The 17,462-nt window shown below is 58.8% G+C and overlaps 1 long non-coding RNA gene and 1 other non-coding gene across 2 annotated transcripts in view; one reads left to right on the top strand and one right to left on the bottom strand.

The window, feature by feature from the left end:
- LOC131871652 (uncharacterized) overlaps nucleotides 1-7,697 on the bottom strand; it is a 45,751-nt gene extending 38,054 nt beyond the window's left edge. Inside the window, exon 1 of the long non-coding RNA XR_009369863.1 lies at nucleotides 7,483-7,697. This is a non-coding gene — a long non-coding RNA (uncharacterized LOC131871652). The remainder of the gene's footprint in view (nucleotides 1-7,482) is intronic.
- A 6,699-nt stretch (nucleotides 7,698-14,396) lies between these two features.
- Nucleotides 14,397-14,515, top strand: LOC131871664 (5S ribosomal RNA). Its single transcript, XR_009369875.1, has one exon. It is a non-coding gene; the product is annotated as a 5S ribosomal RNA (ribosomal RNA).
- Nucleotides 14,516-17,462: the final 2,947 nt, after the last annotated feature.

The following is a 17,462-nucleotide window of genomic DNA, read 5'->3' as shown; positions in this document are numbered from 1 at the left end:
GAGTCAGATTGGCTGGCTGGGCAATCCATTTGGGGGCGACCGGTATTTCTCAATACCGAGTTCTATCCAGCATTGTAATCTTTGAGGATAATAATAAAGGATATGGGCACCTCGCCCCACCTTTGAATGTTGTGTTGTCTATTTTATTCCGCATTGCATCGTATCCTTTTATGCATTCTGGGAGCAAGTCGATCTGCATTTTCATTGTGCATTCCGCTTTAGCGCAATATTGGAAGGGACGAGGCGTAGGCCGAAGGTCTCTGATCTTGAACGGATCCGAGTCGGGACGGGACTTGTCGGTGCCGCACAGGCTTAACTCCCAAAGCCTGTGACAGTTGGTATCAGAGCTTCGGATCAGATCCGGGGCTGTGCAGATCGAGAGATGGCAGATACAGATAGTCAGCATGAAGTGGAGGTCGGGCAACCTGAGAGTAAGGCTGCGAAGGTGTCTTCGAAGGGGAAAGATCCGAAGCACCGCGATTGGCTCCAAGACCATGAAAATCGACTCGAGGACTTGGAACAGTCCGACCTCGAGGAGCGCATGACGGCAGAGTGGTCGAAGCTGGCGGAACAGAACAGGTCCCCCTTCTTGTCTCCTGAAAGTGAGGGATGCTGAAGTGAAACTTCCTGCCTGTGCCTGTTCAGGAGAAGTGACATCGCCCTGCGATCCACCTCCTCTAGCCATGACATCCCGGGTAGGTCGGGATTCTTCATCATCATTCGCATGCTGGTTTATCAAACGTAAGGTGCCCAATCTCATCTTGGTGCTCACCTCGGGAATGTCTTGATTCATGACTTCCCTAGCTGCGACGATCTTAACATCGTCCAAGCAGGCCAACCCCTGCGGCTCTGCTCCTACCGGCTTGCAAACAAACTTGTGTGCCAACAATTCCGCCAACTGATCCAGTTTGGCGCTGAAAGGATCTGCCTTGGCTTCTGGCTGTTCCATCCAGACCCAACGTTGCAAAGCTTCCGAACAACTTGCCACGAGCTCGGATGCACGGGGGTAGTCTTCCGATCGAAATTCTCCTCCAGAACCGAGAACTAGCAAATCTCTCAAGGAGATGACTCCGCTGTTCTCCCATCTATCCAAGATGTCTACCTCCGAGTAGATGTCTGGCAACTCGGCGGACCCTGTCAAGATCTCGAAATCCACATAAAGTCGGGCTGAGCCTCCTCTCAGTCGTCGGAACAAAAGACTGGTGGTTCGAGTGTTGGTAAGGAAGTCGTTCCCCACAGCGCACTTTTGGTGGTGCACCCCGCACGAACAATCCCGCCTCGACCAGCCTGAACAATTCCCCTCTCGAAGGAAGGCCTCGGCCTTAATCGTCCACGACAAACAGCTCGACGAGGCATGAAGCACCCACGGGAGCCGGAGCATGACGATGCAGAGTCTCGGTTCACAGGAGCCTGGGAAGAACATCCCGTACGGAACCCTTTACCCGAAAACATCCGAACCGCACATGCTCGCGACAGTCCTGCCGTTAGAGAATGCACCGTGCACGCGACCGAGTAAGGCCACTCAGAGACATCCATTTCCCAGGTATATGCCCCCTACGCACTTTTGGTGGCGCAACTCGCACGAACAGTCCCACCTCGACCCCGTAAACAAGCTTTTTTGCCTCGAAGAGTTCGTCGGAGACGAAGAAGCAACCTTCAGTGCAAACGTAGCACTCTTTTGTGCAACCGCCCAAACAACGCCCCCTCTACCCTCTGTCGAAACACTCGGCATTGCTGCTCCCTAAGGTGAGCTTCTCCTCATAGGCAATTCCGCTCTTATCCGGTCACGTTTGTGTGCCCGAATTTCGCAAGGCAACCTCCATGGGACATGGAAAAGACTCGAGAAGAGAGCTCGCTCACGGGAGAGAGAAGCCAAGGAGACCACGAGAGTGCTGAGAGTGGGACAGCGCTGAATAGGCGGGAGAAGCCTGCGCGTATAAACGGAGATATATATCCAATTGCAACGAAAGAACGTGCCAAAGATCGAGAACAATGGCAGAAATGCTAGTAACGTGCACTTCGGGACCAACGCATCACCGGAAGACAACCGCCAAACATCGAAAGAGTCGCGATGCTCCGCAACCTACGTGCAAAGCGGTCGCACACCGGGTAAGGGAGTGAGAGCCCCAAACATAGCTGGGCGAGGCGCTCACTCCGCTCTTTAATATCTCGTTAATACCGCCAAGGAAATGGCACAAGCACACACACACAAGCATCCTCGGAAGAGGACAGTTCGAGTGACAGGTCAAATCCAAGAGTTCCGAAGACTACCTCCAGGAACAATCGGGAACAAGACCGATTACAAGTCGTCGAGTCTGTTACTGGGCGAACACGAGATGCGCACAGGAAATCGATCAGCCCTCACAATGGCCCAAGGCCAGAGATCGGACTGCTACGATTTACCCCAACAATCATCGTGCCACTCTTCGCAGAGAGGTGATAGACGCCAACGAGCCCGCGCATAGCAATCGAGGTGTAAAAAGGGCGTTGAAGGCAGGAAGCCTGGACGAAAGAGGCTACGAGGTCACCTCGAAGCGGTCTAAGAATCGGGCGCACTTGGGGCGACTACCAGTGCCAACCCCTTATCCCGCGGTGCGTCCGACACACAGAAATTTCCAAGGCGGCCAAGGAGCCTCCCCGCATAGCAATCGGGGTGTGAGGTTACGGATGCAGCATTGATAGCAATCGAGGTGTGAGGCGAAGGATGCAGAAGTGAGAGCCGAGGGATGTAGCAGAGATAGCAATCGGGGTGTGTGATGCAGAAGAGATAGCAATCGAGGTGTGCGGTGGGAAGGGCCCAGCAGCCAGAATGCATGAAGCGACGGATGAAGCAGTGATGACAACCGGGCTGTGAGGAGAGGAGGGATGCAGCCAAGAAAGCAATCAGGGCTCGAGGCAAGGGATGCATCAAGGATAGCAATCATGTTGTGAGGCGAGATTCCAAAGGCTAAACGTGAGAGGCTGCAGGGTCGACTCAGAGAGGTCTATGCATGTGAGAGGCTGAAAGCAAGGTCGACTCGGAGCGGTCTATGCATCGGGCGCGCTTGGGGCGACTACCAGTGCCAACCCCTTATCCCGCGACGCGTCCGACAAAGAGAACGTTCCAAGGCGGCAGAGGAGGTTACCAGCCGAAGGATGCAGTAGCAATAACAGGTATAGTTCCGCGGCGGCCGAGAAGACTCACCGCATAGGAATCGGGATGCGAGGCGAGGGATGCGGCGGGAAGGCCCCGACGGCTAAACGGAAGAGGCTGCAGGGCCGCCTCGGAATGGTCCAAGCATCGGATGCGATTGGGACGACTACCAGTGCCAACCCCTTATCCCGCGATGCGTCCGATACACAGATAGTTCCAAGGCGGCCGAGGAGCCTCACCGCATATCAATCGGGGTGCGAGGCGAGGGATGGGGCGGGAAGGCCCCAACGGCTAGACGGAAGAGGCTTCAGGGCCACCTCGGAATGGTCCAAGCATCGGACGCGCTTGGGGCGACTGCCAGTGCCAACCCCTTATCCCGCGATGCGTCCGATACACAGATGGTTCCAAGGCGGCCGAGGAGCCTCACCGCATAGCAATCGGGGGTGCGAGGCGAGGGATGGGGCGGGAAGGCCCCAACGGCTAGACGGAAGAGGCTTCAGGGCCGCCTAGGAATGGTCCAAGCATCGGACACGCTTGGGGCGACTACCAGTGACAGCCCCCTATCCCGCGATGCGTCCGATACGAAGATGGTTCCAAGGCGGCCGAGGAGCCTCACCGCATAGCAATCGGGGTGCGAGGTGGGGGATGCGGCGAGATGGCCCCAACGGCTAGACGGAAGAGGCCACAGGGCCGCGTCGGAATAGTCCAAGCATCGGACGCGCTTGGGGCGACTACCAGTGACAACCCCTTATCCCGCGATGCGTCCGATACGAAGATAGTTCCAAGGCGGCCGAGGAGCCTCACCGCATAGCAATCGGGGTGCGAGGTGGGGGATGCGGCGAGATGGCCCCAACGGCTAGACGGAAGAGGCTGCAGGGCCGCCTCGGAATAGTCCAAGCATCGGACGCGCTTGGGGCCACTACCAGTGACAACCCCTTATCCCGCGATGCGTCCGATACGAAGATAGTTCCAAGGCGGCCGAAGAGCCTCACCGCATAGCAATCGGGGTGCGAGGTGGGGGATGCGGCGAGATGGCCCCAACGGCTAGACGGAAGAGGCCACAGGGCCGCCTCGGAATAGTCCAAGCATCGGACGCGCTTGGGGCGACTACCAGTGACAACCCCTTATCCCGCGATGCGTCCGATACGAAGATAGTTCCCAGGCGGCCGAGGAGCCTCACCGCATAGCAATCGGGGTGCGAGGCGAGGGATGCGGCGAGATGGCCCCAAAGGCTAGACGGAAGAGGCTGCAGGGCTGCCTCGGAATAGTCCAAGCATCGGACGCGCTTGGGGCGACTACCACTGCCAACCCCTTATCCCGCGATGCGTCCGATACACAGATAGTTCCGAGGCGGCCGAGGAGGTGGGGGATGCAGCGAGATGGCCCCAACGGCTAGACGGAAGAGGCTGCAGGGCCGCCTCGGAATAGTCCAAGCATCGGACGCGCTTGGGGCGACTACCAGTGACAACCCCTTATCCCGCGATGCGTCCGATACACAGATAGTTCCGAGGCGGCCAAGGAGCCTCACCGCATAGCAATCGTGGTGCGAGGTGGGGGATGCGGCGAGATGGCCCCAACGGCTAGACGGAAGAGGCTGCAGGGCCGCCTCGGAATGGTCCAAGCATCGGATGCGCTTGGGGCGACTACCACTGCCAACCCCTTATCCCGCGATGCGTCCGATACACAGATAGTTCCAAGGCGGCCGAGGAGCCTCACAGCATAGCAATCAGGGTGCGAGGCGAGGGATGCGGCGAGAAAGCCCCAACGGCTAGAGGGAAGAGGCTTCAGGTCCGCCTCGGAATGGTCCAAGCATCGGACGCGCTTGGGGCGACTACCAGTGACAACCCCTTATCCCGCGACGCGTCCGATACACAGATAGTTCCAAGGCGGCCGAGGAGCCTCACCGCATAGCAATCGGGGTGCGAGGCGAGGGATGCGGCGAGAAGGACCCAACGGCTACACGGAAGAGGCTTCGGGGCCGCCTCGGAATGGTCCAAGCATCGGACGCGCTTGGGGCGACTACCAGTGACAACCCCTTATCCCACGACGCGTCCGATACACAGATAGTTCCAAGGCGGCCGAGGAGCCTCACCGCATAGCAATCGGGGTGCGAGGCGAGGGATGCGGCGAGAACGACCCAACGGCTACACGGAAGAGGCTTCGGGGCCGCCTCGGAATGGTCCAAGCATCGGACGCGCTTGGGGCGACTACCAGTGACAACCCCTTATCCCGCGACGCGTCCGATACACAGATAGTTCCAAGGCGGCCGAGGAGCCTCACCGCATAGCAATCGGGGTGCGAGGCGAGGGATGCGGCGAGAAGGACCCAACGGCTAGACGGAAGAGGCTTCGGGTCCGCCTCGGAATGGTCCAAGCATCGGACGCGCTTGGGGCGACTACCAGTGACAACCCCTTATCCCGCGACGCGTCCGATACACAGATAGTTCCAAGGCGGCCGAGGAGCCTCACCGCATAGCAATCGGGGTGCGAGGCGAGGGATGCGGCGAGAAGGACCCAACGGCTAGACGGAAGAGGCTTCGGGTCCGCCTCGGAATGGTCCAAGCATCGGACGCGCTTGGGGCGACTACCAGTGACAACCCCTTATCCCGCGACGCGTCCGATACACAGATAGTTCCAAGGCGGCCGAGGAGCCTCACCGCATAGCAATCGGGGTGCGAGGCGAGGGATGCGGCGAGAAGGACCCAACGGCTAGACGGAAGAGGCTTCGGGTCCGCCTCGGAATGGTCCAAGCATCGGACGCGCTTGGGGCGACTACCAGTGACAACCCCTTATCCCGCGACGCGTCCGATACACAGATAGTTCCGAGGCGGCCGAGGAGCCTCACCGCATAGCAATCGGGGTGCGAGGCGAAGGATGCGGCGAGAAGGACCCAACGGCTAGACGGAAGAGGCTTCGGGTCCGCCTCGGAATGGTCCAAGCATCGGACGCGCTTGGGGCGACTACCAGTGACAACCCCTTATCCCGCGACGCGTCCGATACACAGATAGTTCCGAGGCGGCCGAGGAGCCTCACCGCATAGCAATCGGGGTGCGAGGCGAGGGATGCGGCGAGAAGGACCCAACGGCTAGACGGAAGAGGCTTCAGGGCCGCCTCGGAATGGTCCAAGCATCGAACGCGCTTGGGGCGACTACCAGTGACAACCCCTTATCCCGCGACGCGTCCGATACACAGATAGTTCCGAGGCGGCCGAGGAGCCTCACCGCATAGCAATCGGGGTGCGAGGCGAGGGATGCGGCGAGAAGGACCCAACGGCTAGACGGAAGAGGCTTCAGGGCCGCCTCGGAATGGTCCAAGCATCGGACGCGCTTGGGGCGACTACCAGTGACAACCCCTTATCCCGCGACGCGTCCGATACACAGATAGTTCCGAGGCGGCCGAGGAGCCTCACCGCATAGCAATCGGGGTGCGAGGCGAGGGATGCGGCGAGAAGGACCCAACGGCTAGACGGAAGAGGCTTCAGGGCCGCCTCGGAATGGTCCAAGCATCGGACGCGCTTGGGGCGACTACCAATGACAACCCCTTATCCCGCGACGCGTCCGATACACAGATAGTTCCGAGGCGGCCGAGGAGCCTCACCGCATAGCAATCGGGGTGCGAGGCGAGGGATGCGGCGAGAAGGACCCAACGGCTAGACGGAAGAGGCTTCAGGGCCGCCTCGGAATGGTCCAAGCATCGGACGCGCTTGGGGCGACTACCAGTGACAACCCCTTATCCCGCGACGCGTCCGATACACAGATAGTTCCGAGGCGGCCGAGGAGCCTCACCGCATAGCAATCGGGGTGCGAGGCGAGGGATGCGGCGAGAAGGACCCAACGGCTAGACGGAAGAGGCTTCAGGGCCGCCTCGGAATGGTCCAAGCATCGGACGCGCTTGGGGCGACTACCGTTGCCAACCCCTTATCCCGCGATGCGTCTGATACACAGATAGTTCCGAGGCGGCCGAGGAGCCTCACCGCATAGCAATCGGGTTGCGAGGCAGATTATTGGGAAGGGAACCCCCTGGGATGCGGCTCAAGCAGTGCCCAAAGGGACTGGAATGCGGAATCACATCGAGAGACCCAAATGCTATACGAGGGCTCAAATCGAATTATCGATTTGGCCACGACATGGACGCATCGGAACGACTACCTTTGCCGAACCACTCGCAATTGCATCCATACCGAAACCAATAGACATTTCCGTTAGAGCCCTCGCATAGCATTCGGGAATCTCGCATGCCCCTCTAAATCGACCAATGCTGGCGCTCAATGAAAATCCGAGCGCTACCACCGTTCGAGCGCCAGCATTGGTCGAGTTAGAGGGGCACGGGGGAGAATGCTCCAGTCAACACCTCCCCTATATAAGTTATTTGTCCGATTCTCGCACAACCGTAGTCTGCCTCGTCGAATCAAACAACGGTCCCAGATTCCGACTTCCGTTCCGTAGAGACCCAAAAGCTAGATGGAGGCTCGCAAGAAAGAGAGTCGGCGCATAGCAATCGGGTTTCTCGAACGTTTAGGGACCGAGCTCACTTGCGGATAGGGCAAAATCCGCCAAGCAACCCAAAAGCTAGACGGGGGCTCGAATCGAATCGCCTAGGCGGCCACAACAACGACGTGTTGGATCGACTACCAGTGCCAAACCATTCAGCAAGACTAGTCTGTGTCGAGGCCGGATAGAGATTCTCAGAGAGCGCCCGCATAGCATTTAGGAGACCTGCCGCGTCCCTCACACTCGACAAATGGTGGTGCACGTTTATAAATCCGAGCGATCCCAACCCTTTCAAGCACCAACATCGGTCGAGATAGAGGGGCACGGAGGGGGCTGCGTGAGACAACACAGTCCCCTATATAAGTTATTTGTCCGATTCTCACACATCCGAAGAATGGTCATCAAATCGGACAACAGCCCAAACTTCCGACTTCCGTCCCAGAAAGCCCAAGAGCTATCTAAAACGTTCATGGCCGGAACTCGATCGCGGCTATACCAGTCCGCCAAGCAACCCAAAAGCTAGACTGGAGCTCTAGTCGAATCACCTCTGTGGCCATTGCAAGGACGTGTTGGAGCGACTACCATTGCCGAACCATTCCGCAGGTCGAGTCCATACCAAGGCCGCATAGAGATTCACGATGAGCTCCTGCATAGCAATCAGGAGACTTGCCGTGTCCATCACAATCGATAAATCCTGGTGCAAGATTTTTGCATCCGAGCGCTCCAACCAGTCGAGCACCAGCATCAATCGACATAAACGGGCACGGGGGGAGGATGCTCGAGAACACTACCTCCCCTATATAAGTTATTTGTCCGATTCTCAAGCAGCCGAAGTCTGGTCATCGAATCGGGTCAAAGACCACAACTTCCGACTTTACCCACAATGCAAGTCATCGAATCGAACATCGGCCCCCGAGTCGGACTCCATGCGTATGTCAGGTCATCGGACCCAAATTCCGCCTTCCTGCGCATGGCGGGCCATCAATATCAACTCGGTCATCGGACCCAAACTCCGCCTTTTTGCGTATGGCACGCCTTCAAATCGGTCATCGGACCCAAATTCCGCCTTCCTGTGCATGGCGGGCCATCAACATCAACTCGGTCATCGGACCCAAATTCCGCCTTTCTGCGCATGGCACGCCATCAACTCGGTCATCGGACCCAAATTCCGCCTTCCTGCGCATGGCAGGTCATCGGACACAAATTCAGACCTCGCCAATATGCCTACGTATCGAATCGGTCATCGGACCCAACTTCCGACTTCATCCATACTGTAGGGTCTTTGAGGTTGGCGCGGTGCGCTCAACCCAGGGAGTCGACCCATCGAAGCATACACCTCCCCTATATAAGCTATTTGTCCGATTCCCACACCTGTGTAGTTTGCACCTCTGACCAGGACATCGACCCCAACTTCCGAACTCGACTGCAACGACGGCACCAGCGCCTTGGTGCGCACCTTGCGACGCACAGTCCCAACATTCGCCTTCCTGCACATGGCAGGTCATCGGACCCAAATTCCGACCTCGCGAGTATGCCTACATATCGAATCGGTCATCGGACCCAACTTCCGACTTCATCCATACCGTAGGGTCTTTGAGGTTGGCGCGGTGCGCTCAACCCGGGGAGTCGACCCAACGAAGCATACACCTCCCCTATATAAGCTATTTGTCCGATTCCCACACCTGTGTAGTTTGCACCTCCGATCAAGACATCGACCCCAACTTCCGAACTCGCCTCCAACGACCGAACCAGCGCCTTGGTGCGCACCTTGCAACGCACAGTGCCAACATTCGCCTTCCTGCACGTGGCAGGTCATCGGACCCAAATTCCGACCTCGCGAGTATGCCTACATATCGAATCGGTCATCGGACCCAACTTCCGACTTCATCCATACCGTAGGGTCTTTGAGGTTGGCGCGGTGCGCTCAACCCGGGGAGTCGACCCAACGAAGCATACACCTCCCCTATATAAGCTATTTGTCCGATTCCCACACCTGTGTAGCTTGCACCTCCGATCAGGACATCGACCCCAACTTCCGAACTCGACTAAAAAGACCGCACCAGCGCCTTGGTGTGCACCTTGCAACGCACAGTGTCAACATTCGCCTTCCTGCACATGGCAGGTCATCGGACCCAAATTCCGACCTCATGAGCATACCTACTAATCGAATCGGTCATCGGACCCAACTTCCGACTTCATCCATACCGTAGGGTCTTTGAGGTTGGCGCGGTGCGCTCAACCTGGGGAGTCGACCCATCGAAGCATACACCTCCCCTATATAAGCTATTTGTCCGATTCCGACACCTGTGTAGTTTGCACCTCCGCTCAGGACATCGACCCCAACTTCCGAACTCGCCTGCAACGACCGAACCAGCGCCTTGGTGCGCACCAAAAGTGCGCACTTTTGGAGGGCACTTTTGTGCGCTCCAAAGGTGCGCACTTTTGGAGGGCACTTTTCTGCGCTCCAAAGGTGCGCACTTTTGGAGGGCACTTTTTGGAGGGCACTTTTCTGCGCTCCAAAGGTGCGCACTTTTGGAGGGCACTTTTTGGAGGGCACTTTTCTGCGCTCCAAAGGTGCGCACTTTTGGAGGGCACTTTTTGGAGGGCACTTTTCTGCGCTCCAAAGGTGCGCACTTTTGGAGGGCACTTTTTGGAGGGCACTTTTCTGCGCTCCAAAGGTGCGCACTTTTGGAGGGCACTTTTTGGAGGGCACTTTTCTGCGCTCCAAAGGTGCGCACTTTTGGAGGGCACTTTTTGGAGGGCACTTTTCTGCGCTCCAAAGGTGCGCACTTTTGGAGGGCACTTTTTGGAGGGCACTTTTCTGCGCTCCAAAGGTGCGCACTTTTGGAGGGCACTTTTTGGAGGGCACTTTTCTGCGCTCCAAAGGTGCGCACTTTTGGAGGGCACTTTTTGGAGGGCACTTTTCTGCGCTCCAAAGGTGCGCACTTTTGGAGGGCACTTTTTGGAGGGCACTTTTCTGCGCTCCAAAGGTGCGCACTTTTGGAGGGCACTTTTGTGCACTCCAAAGGTGCGCACTTTTGGAGGGCACTTTTCCTGTGCTCCAAAGGTGCACACCTAGGTGAGCACCTTCGACCACACCTTGTAGCACACCAAACTCTGACTTTCGACTTCATCCGCAATGCAGGGTCTTTGAGGTTGGCGCAATGCGCACAACCAGGGGAGTCGACCCATCAAACCCAACACCTCCCCTATATAAGCTATTTGTCTGATTCTCATACATGCGTAGCCTGCAGGAGCAATTAGGACATCGACCCCAACTTTCGGCTTCTAAACGAAAACAAGGTCTTTGAGGTTGGTGTAATGCGAACAACTAGGGGAGTCAACCCATCAAACCCAACACCTCCCCTATATAAGCTATTTGTCTGATTCTCATACATGTGTAGTCTACAGGAGCAATTAGGACATCGACCCCAACTTTTGACTTCTTAACGAAAACAAGGTCTTTGAGGTTGACGTAATGCGCACAACCAGGGGAGTCGACCCATCAAACCCAACACCTCCCCTATATAAGCTATTTGTCCGATTCTCATACATGTGTAGCCTGCAGGAGCCATTAGGACATTGACCCCAACTTTTGACTTCTTAACGAAAACAAGGTCTTTGAGGTTGGCGTAATGCGCACAACCAAGGGAGTTGACCCATCAAACCCAACACCTCCCCTATATAAGCTATTTGTCTGATTCTCATACATGTGTAGCCTGCAACAACGATTAGGACATCCACCCCAACTTCTGAATTCGTCTGCGTTGACCGCACCAAAGGTGCACGCCTTGGTGCTCACCAAAATCCGACTTCCGACTTCTTCTGCTATGCGGGGTCTTTGAGGTTGGCGCAGTGCGCACAACCAGGGGAGTCAACCCACCGAATGCAACACCTCCCCTATATAAGCTATTTGTCTGATTCTCATACATGCGTAGACTGCAGCAATGATTAGGACATCCACCCCAACTTTTGACTTCTTAAACAAGACAGGGTCTTTGAAGTTGGTGCAGTGCACACAACCAGGGGAGTCGACCCATCAAACGCAACACCTCCCCTATATAAAGCTATTTGTCCGATTCTCATACGTGTAGTCTGCAGCAGCGATTAGGACATCGACCCCAACTTCCGAATTCGTTTGCATTGACCGCACCAAAGGTGCACGCCTTGGTGTGCACCCTGGAGTGCACTTTGGTGCTCACCTCGGTGCACACTTTGGTGTGCACCTCGGTGTGCACCAAAGGTGCGCACCTTGGAGCGCACCAAAGGTGTACACTTTGGAGCGCACCACATAGGGTCTTTGAGAGGTTGGCGCAGTGCGCACACCAAGGTGGGTGTTGAGGTGCGTGCCGAGGTGGGTGGGTGCTAGGGTGCGCTCCATGGTGGGTGCCAGGGTGGGTGCGTGCTAGGGTGGATTCCAAAGAGGGTCATAGGGTGGGTGCCAAGGTGGGTTGGTGATATAGTGGGTTCAAAGGTGGGTACTAGGGTGGGTTCCAAGGTGGGTCACAAGTTGGGTGCCAGGATGCGTGGGTGTTAGGTTGGGTGCCAAGGTGGGCTCCTGCGTGGGTGGGTGCTAGGGTGGGTTTCAAGGTGGACGCGAGGGCGGGTGCCAAGGTGGGTAACAAGTTGGGTGTTAGGATGGGTGAGTGCTAGAGTGGGTGCCAAGGTGGGTGGGTGCTAAGGTGGATGCCAAGGTGGTTCACAGGGTGGGTGGGTTCTAGGGTGAGTTCCAAGGTGGGTCACAGGTTCAGTGCTAGGGTGGGTGTCAAGGCGGGTGTCGAGGTGCCTGGGTGCTAGGGTGTGGATGCCAATGTGGGTCATAGGGTGGGTACTAGGGTGGGCTGCAATGTGGGTGCCAAGGTGGGTAACATGCTCGGTGGGTTCTAAATTGGGTGCCAGGGTGGGTGTGCACCCACCTTGCCCGAGGTGGGTGCCAAGGTGCCAGTGTGGGTGGGTGCTAAGGTGGATGCCAAGGTGGGTGAGAAGGTGGGTGATAGGTTGAGTGGTAGGATGGGTGGGTGCCAAGATGGGTCACAGGGTGGGTGCAAGGGTGGGTAGGTGCTAGGGTTGGTGTCAGGGTGGGTGGGTGCTAGGTTGGGTTCCAAGGTGGGTGCGAGGGTGAGTGTCAAGGTGGGTCACAGGTTAGGTGCTAGGATGGGTGAGTGCTAGGGTGCAAAGGTGCCAGGGTGGGTGCTAGGATGGGTCGATGCTAGGGTGAGTGGCAAGGTGGGTCCACAAGTGTCAAGGTGGGTGCCGAGGTGGGTGCCAAGTCGGCGACTGCTATGGTGGATGCCAAGGTGGGTCACGGGGTGGGTGCCAAGTTGCTAGGTTGGGTTCCAAGGTGGGTGCCAACGTGGGTGCTAGGGTGCGTGGGTTAAAGGGTGTGTCACAACGTGGGTGCCAGGATGGGTGCGCACCCACACTGGCCAAGACGGGTGCGGGTGCAAGGTTGGGTTCCAAGCCCGGTCACAGGCTGGGTGCTAGGATGGGTGGGTGCCAAGGTGGGCACCAGGGTGGGTGCACCCACCCTGGCCAAGGTGGGTCACGGGGTGGGTCCTAGGGTGGGTAACGGGGTGGGTACTAAGGTGCGTGCCAAGGTGGGTCATAGGGTGGGTGCCAAGGTGGGCACCAGGGTGGGTGTGCACCAACCCTAGCCAGGGTAGGTCACGGGGTGGTTGTCGGGGTGGGCGTCAAGGAGCCAAGGTGGGTGGCAAGTAGCCAAGTTGCGTGCCAAGGTGGGTGTCGGGGTGGGTGCCAAGGATCCAAGGTGGGTGCCAAGGAACCAAGGTGGGTGTCTGGGTGGGTGCCGAGGTGGGAGCCAGGGTGGGTCCCAAGGTGAGTGCAAAGGTGGGTGCCAGGGTCAAGGTGAGTGCCAATGTGGGTTCCAAGGTGCCAGGGTCAGGGTGAGTGCCAATGTGGGTTCAAAGGTGCTAAGTTGGGTGCGAGGTTGGGTGCGAGGGTGGGTGGGTGCCAAGGTGTGCTAGGTGGAAGCCCGGGTGGGTCGGCATCCCATGGGTGTCGAGTTGGGTGCCTGATGGGTGCTTCTTGTCAAGTTTTAGTCGTCGGGACTCATTTCGAGCCTTAGAGGTCGTTTCTTGTCCGGTTGCCCTGTCTTCGACCTGGGAACCCAATTTTGGTCCTCGGGTCCCATTTTTTTTTGTCTCGCATCCCACTTTTGGCCTGTGGCCTTTTCGGGGTCGATTCTCGTTTTGGGCATCAGAGCATGTTTCTTCTCCTAAAACCCAATATTTGTTTATTAAGTCTCGGAACACATTTTTGTTCTCGTGGACCCATCATGGGTCTTGGAACGCATTTGTGGTCCTTGGGTCCCATTTTGCATCCCGAAACTTGTGTTTTGGTGCTTGATCCCTATTTTGGGTGCCCACCTTGCACCAAGTGCGCACCCGGGGCAAACCGAGCGCCTTGGTGCACCGGGGCAAGATCGAGCGTGCACCCGAGGCGCCCCGAACATGCACCAAGGTGCACTCGGCCCACATGTGAGCGCAGGTCGTTGCGCCCGAGGTGGTGTGTGGGCACCGCGTTGCAGACGGGACACTGCACGCACACGACGCCCCCTCCAGGTGCACGCACGTAGGCCGGGCCGGGTGCACACCCGACGCCCTAGCAAGGTGCGCGCACCCGGGCAGGGCTCACACTTGGCGAACGGGGCGCACTTCGCGAGGGAGGGTGTGCACCTCGACGGGGGTGGGTGGCCGGGGTGGATTCGCACGTGGGTCGCGGTTTGCTAAGTACACACTGCGACAAGCTCATAACGGGTGCGATCATACCAGCATTAGTGCACCGGATCCCATCAGAACTCCGCAGTTAAGCGCGCTTGGGCCGGAGTAGTACTGGGATGGGTGACCTCCCGGGAAGTCCCGGTGTTGCACCCTTTTTTAGTTTTTCGCCGGGCGTCGCAATGCTATTTGAATAAACCTTTTGCCCGTTTGCGTTCTCGTCGGGGCCGGGCCGGGCCGGGGTGCGCTGCCCGCACTACCGCGCGCGCGGGGGCGACACCGAGCGCGCACCCGAGGCACCCCGAGCACACAGGCCACGGTGCAACCCGGGCGTTGTGCGCGCACCCCGGTGCGCCCGAGGTGCTGCGCGCGCACCCAGGTGAAATCGGTGTGCACCTCGGCCAGTGCGCGCTCGGTCGAGTCGCGCACGTTGGCCAAGGTGCACGGTGATGTTTCTTACTCTAAGGTTCCGCACCAGACGCCCGGGACAGGTGAGCGAAGCTGGGCGGGGCCGGGTGCGCGGCCGGGGCAGGTGCACGCAGCTGGAGAGAGCTTTGGAGCACACTTCGGAGCGCACCAATGATGCGCTCCATTCAAAAGTTTCCTGAAAAGGCAAAAAAAGTTGAGATTATAGAATTTCCCACTTGAGAGATTGTAAAAAAAAAAAATTTAAAATGAAGGAAACGCGGGTGCCAAGGTGTGCGCAGCCCAGCCAAGGTGTGCGCACCAAGGCGCCCACCCTGGCGAAGGTGCACGCAAGGTGCGCACCCGAGGCAAACCGGACAATTAACCCAACTTTCGACTTCGCGCGCACCTTGGAGCGCACTTCGGAGCGCTCCTTGGTGCGCACCAATCTTGGGCACCTCGGAGTGCACCATGGCGCCCACCAAGGTGCGCACCCGGGGCAAACCGAGCTCCGACTTCGTGCGCACCTTGGAGCGCACGAAAGGTGCGCACCATGGCGCCCACCAAGGTGCGCAGCCCAGCCAAGGCGTGCGCATCAAGGTGCGCACCCTGGCGAAGGTGCGCACCCGGGGCAAACCGAGCTCCGACTTCGTGCGCACCTTGGAGCGCACAAAAGGTGCGCAACCCAGCCAAGGTGTGCGCACCCCGGTCAAACCGAGCTCCGAATCGTGCGCACCAGAGGTGCACGCCATCGTGCGCACCTTGGAGCACACTTCGGAGCCCTCCTTGGTGCGCGCCGATGTTGCGCACCTCGGAGCGCACCCGGGGAAAACAATGCAATTAACCCGACTTTCGACTTCGTGGGCACCTCGGAGCGCTCTCGGGTTCGCACCTCGGAGCACACCGAGGTGCGCACCTTTGATGCGCTGCCTTCACCAATTTCCAGAAAAGGCAAGAAAACATTGAGAAGGTGTGCGCACCGAGGTGCCCACCCTGGCGAAGGTGCACGCGAGGTGCGCACCCGGGGCAAACCGGGCTCCGACTTCGTGCACGCCGCACCTTGGAGCACACTTCGGAGCGCTCCTTGGTGCGCACCAGGGCGCGCAACCCAGCCGAGGTGCCCACCCCGGCGAAGGTGCACGCGAGGTGCGCACCCGGGGCAAACCGGGCTCCGACTTCGTGCACGCCATGGTGCCCACCGCGGCGAAGGTGCACGCGAGGTGCGCACCCGGGGCAAACCGGGCTCCGACTTCGTGCACGCCGCACCTTGGAGCACACTTCGGAGCGCTCCTTGGTGCGCACCATGGTGCCCACCAGGGCGCGCAACCCCGCCGAAGGTGCACGCGAGGTGCGCACCCGGGGCAAACCGGGCTCTGACTTCGTGCACGCCGCACCTTGGAGCACACTTCGGAGCGCTCCTTGGTGCGCACCATGGTGCCCACCAGGGCGCGCAACCCCGCCGAAGGTGCACGCGAGGTGCGCACCCGGGGCAAACCGGGCTCCGACTTCGTGCACGCCATGGTGCGCACCGCGGCGAAGGTGCGCACCCGGGGCAAACCGGGCTCCGACTTCGTGCACGCCGCACCTTGGAGCACACTTCGGAGCGCTCCTTGGTGCGCACCAGGGCGCGCAACCCAGCCGAGGTGCCCACCCCGGCGAAGGTGCACGCGAGGTGCGTACCCGGGGCAAACCGGGCTCCGACTTCGTGCACGCCGCACCTTGGAGCACACTTCGGAGCGCTCCTTGGTGCGCACCATGGTGCCCACCAGGCCGCGCAACCCAGCCAAGGTGTGCGCACCAAGGTGCACGCGAGGTGCGCACCCGGGGCAAACCGGGGTCCGACTTCGTGCACGCCGCACCTTGGAGCACACATCGGGGCGCTCCCGGGTTCGCACCGGCGTTGCGCACCGTGGTGGGCACCTCGGAGCACACCAAGGTGGGCAGCGAGGTGCGCACCTTTGATGCGATGCCTTCACTAATTTCCATAAAAGGCAAAAAAAAAACGAGATTTTAAAATTTCCGTTTTGAAAGATAGTGAGAAAAAGGGAATGCTGGTGCCATCTTGAGCCCGCCCTGGTGCGCAGCCCAGCCAAGGTGTGCGCACCAAGGTGCCCACCCTGGCGAAGGTGCGCGCCCGGGCAATTAACCCAACTTCCAACTTCGCGCGCGCCAGGGTGGGAGCGCACCCAACAACCGGGCCTGGGAAGAGCCAATGCGAGAAACCCCACCAAACGCTCTGACAAAAAAAGAGGGGGCGCTCCAGTAACCCCGCTTCGGAGCGCACCCTGGGCAAACCCAGCCAAGGTGCCCACCCCGGCCAAGGTGCAGGCGAGGTGCGCACCCGGGGCAAACCGGGCTCCGACAACGTGCACGCCGCACCTTGGAGCACACTTCGTAGCGCTCCCGGGTGCGCACCTCAGAGCACACCAAGGTGGGCAGCGAGGTGCGCACCTTTGATGCGCTGCCTTCACTAATTTCCAGAAAAGGCAAAAAAAAAAGGAGATTTTAAAATTTCCGTTTTGAAAGATAGTGAAAAAAACGGAACGCGCGTGCCATCTTGAGCCCGCCCTGGTGCGCAGCCCAGGTAAGGTGCCCACCCTGGCAAAGGTGCGCACCCGGGCAATTAACCCTACTTCCGACTTCGTGCGCGCCAGGGTGGCAACCGGGCCTCGGAAGAGCCAATGCGAGAAACCCCACC

Source organism: Cryptomeria japonica, unplaced genomic scaffold, assembly GCF_030272615.1.
Source record: "Cryptomeria japonica unplaced genomic scaffold, Sugi_1.0 HiC_scaffold_438, whole genome shotgun sequence".
NCBI classification, from domain to species: Eukaryota; Viridiplantae; Streptophyta; class Pinopsida; order Cupressales; family Cupressaceae; genus Cryptomeria; species Cryptomeria japonica.
The sequence above is the reverse complement of the archived record's forward strand: the minus strand, read 5'-3'. Positions and strand labels throughout refer to the sequence as shown.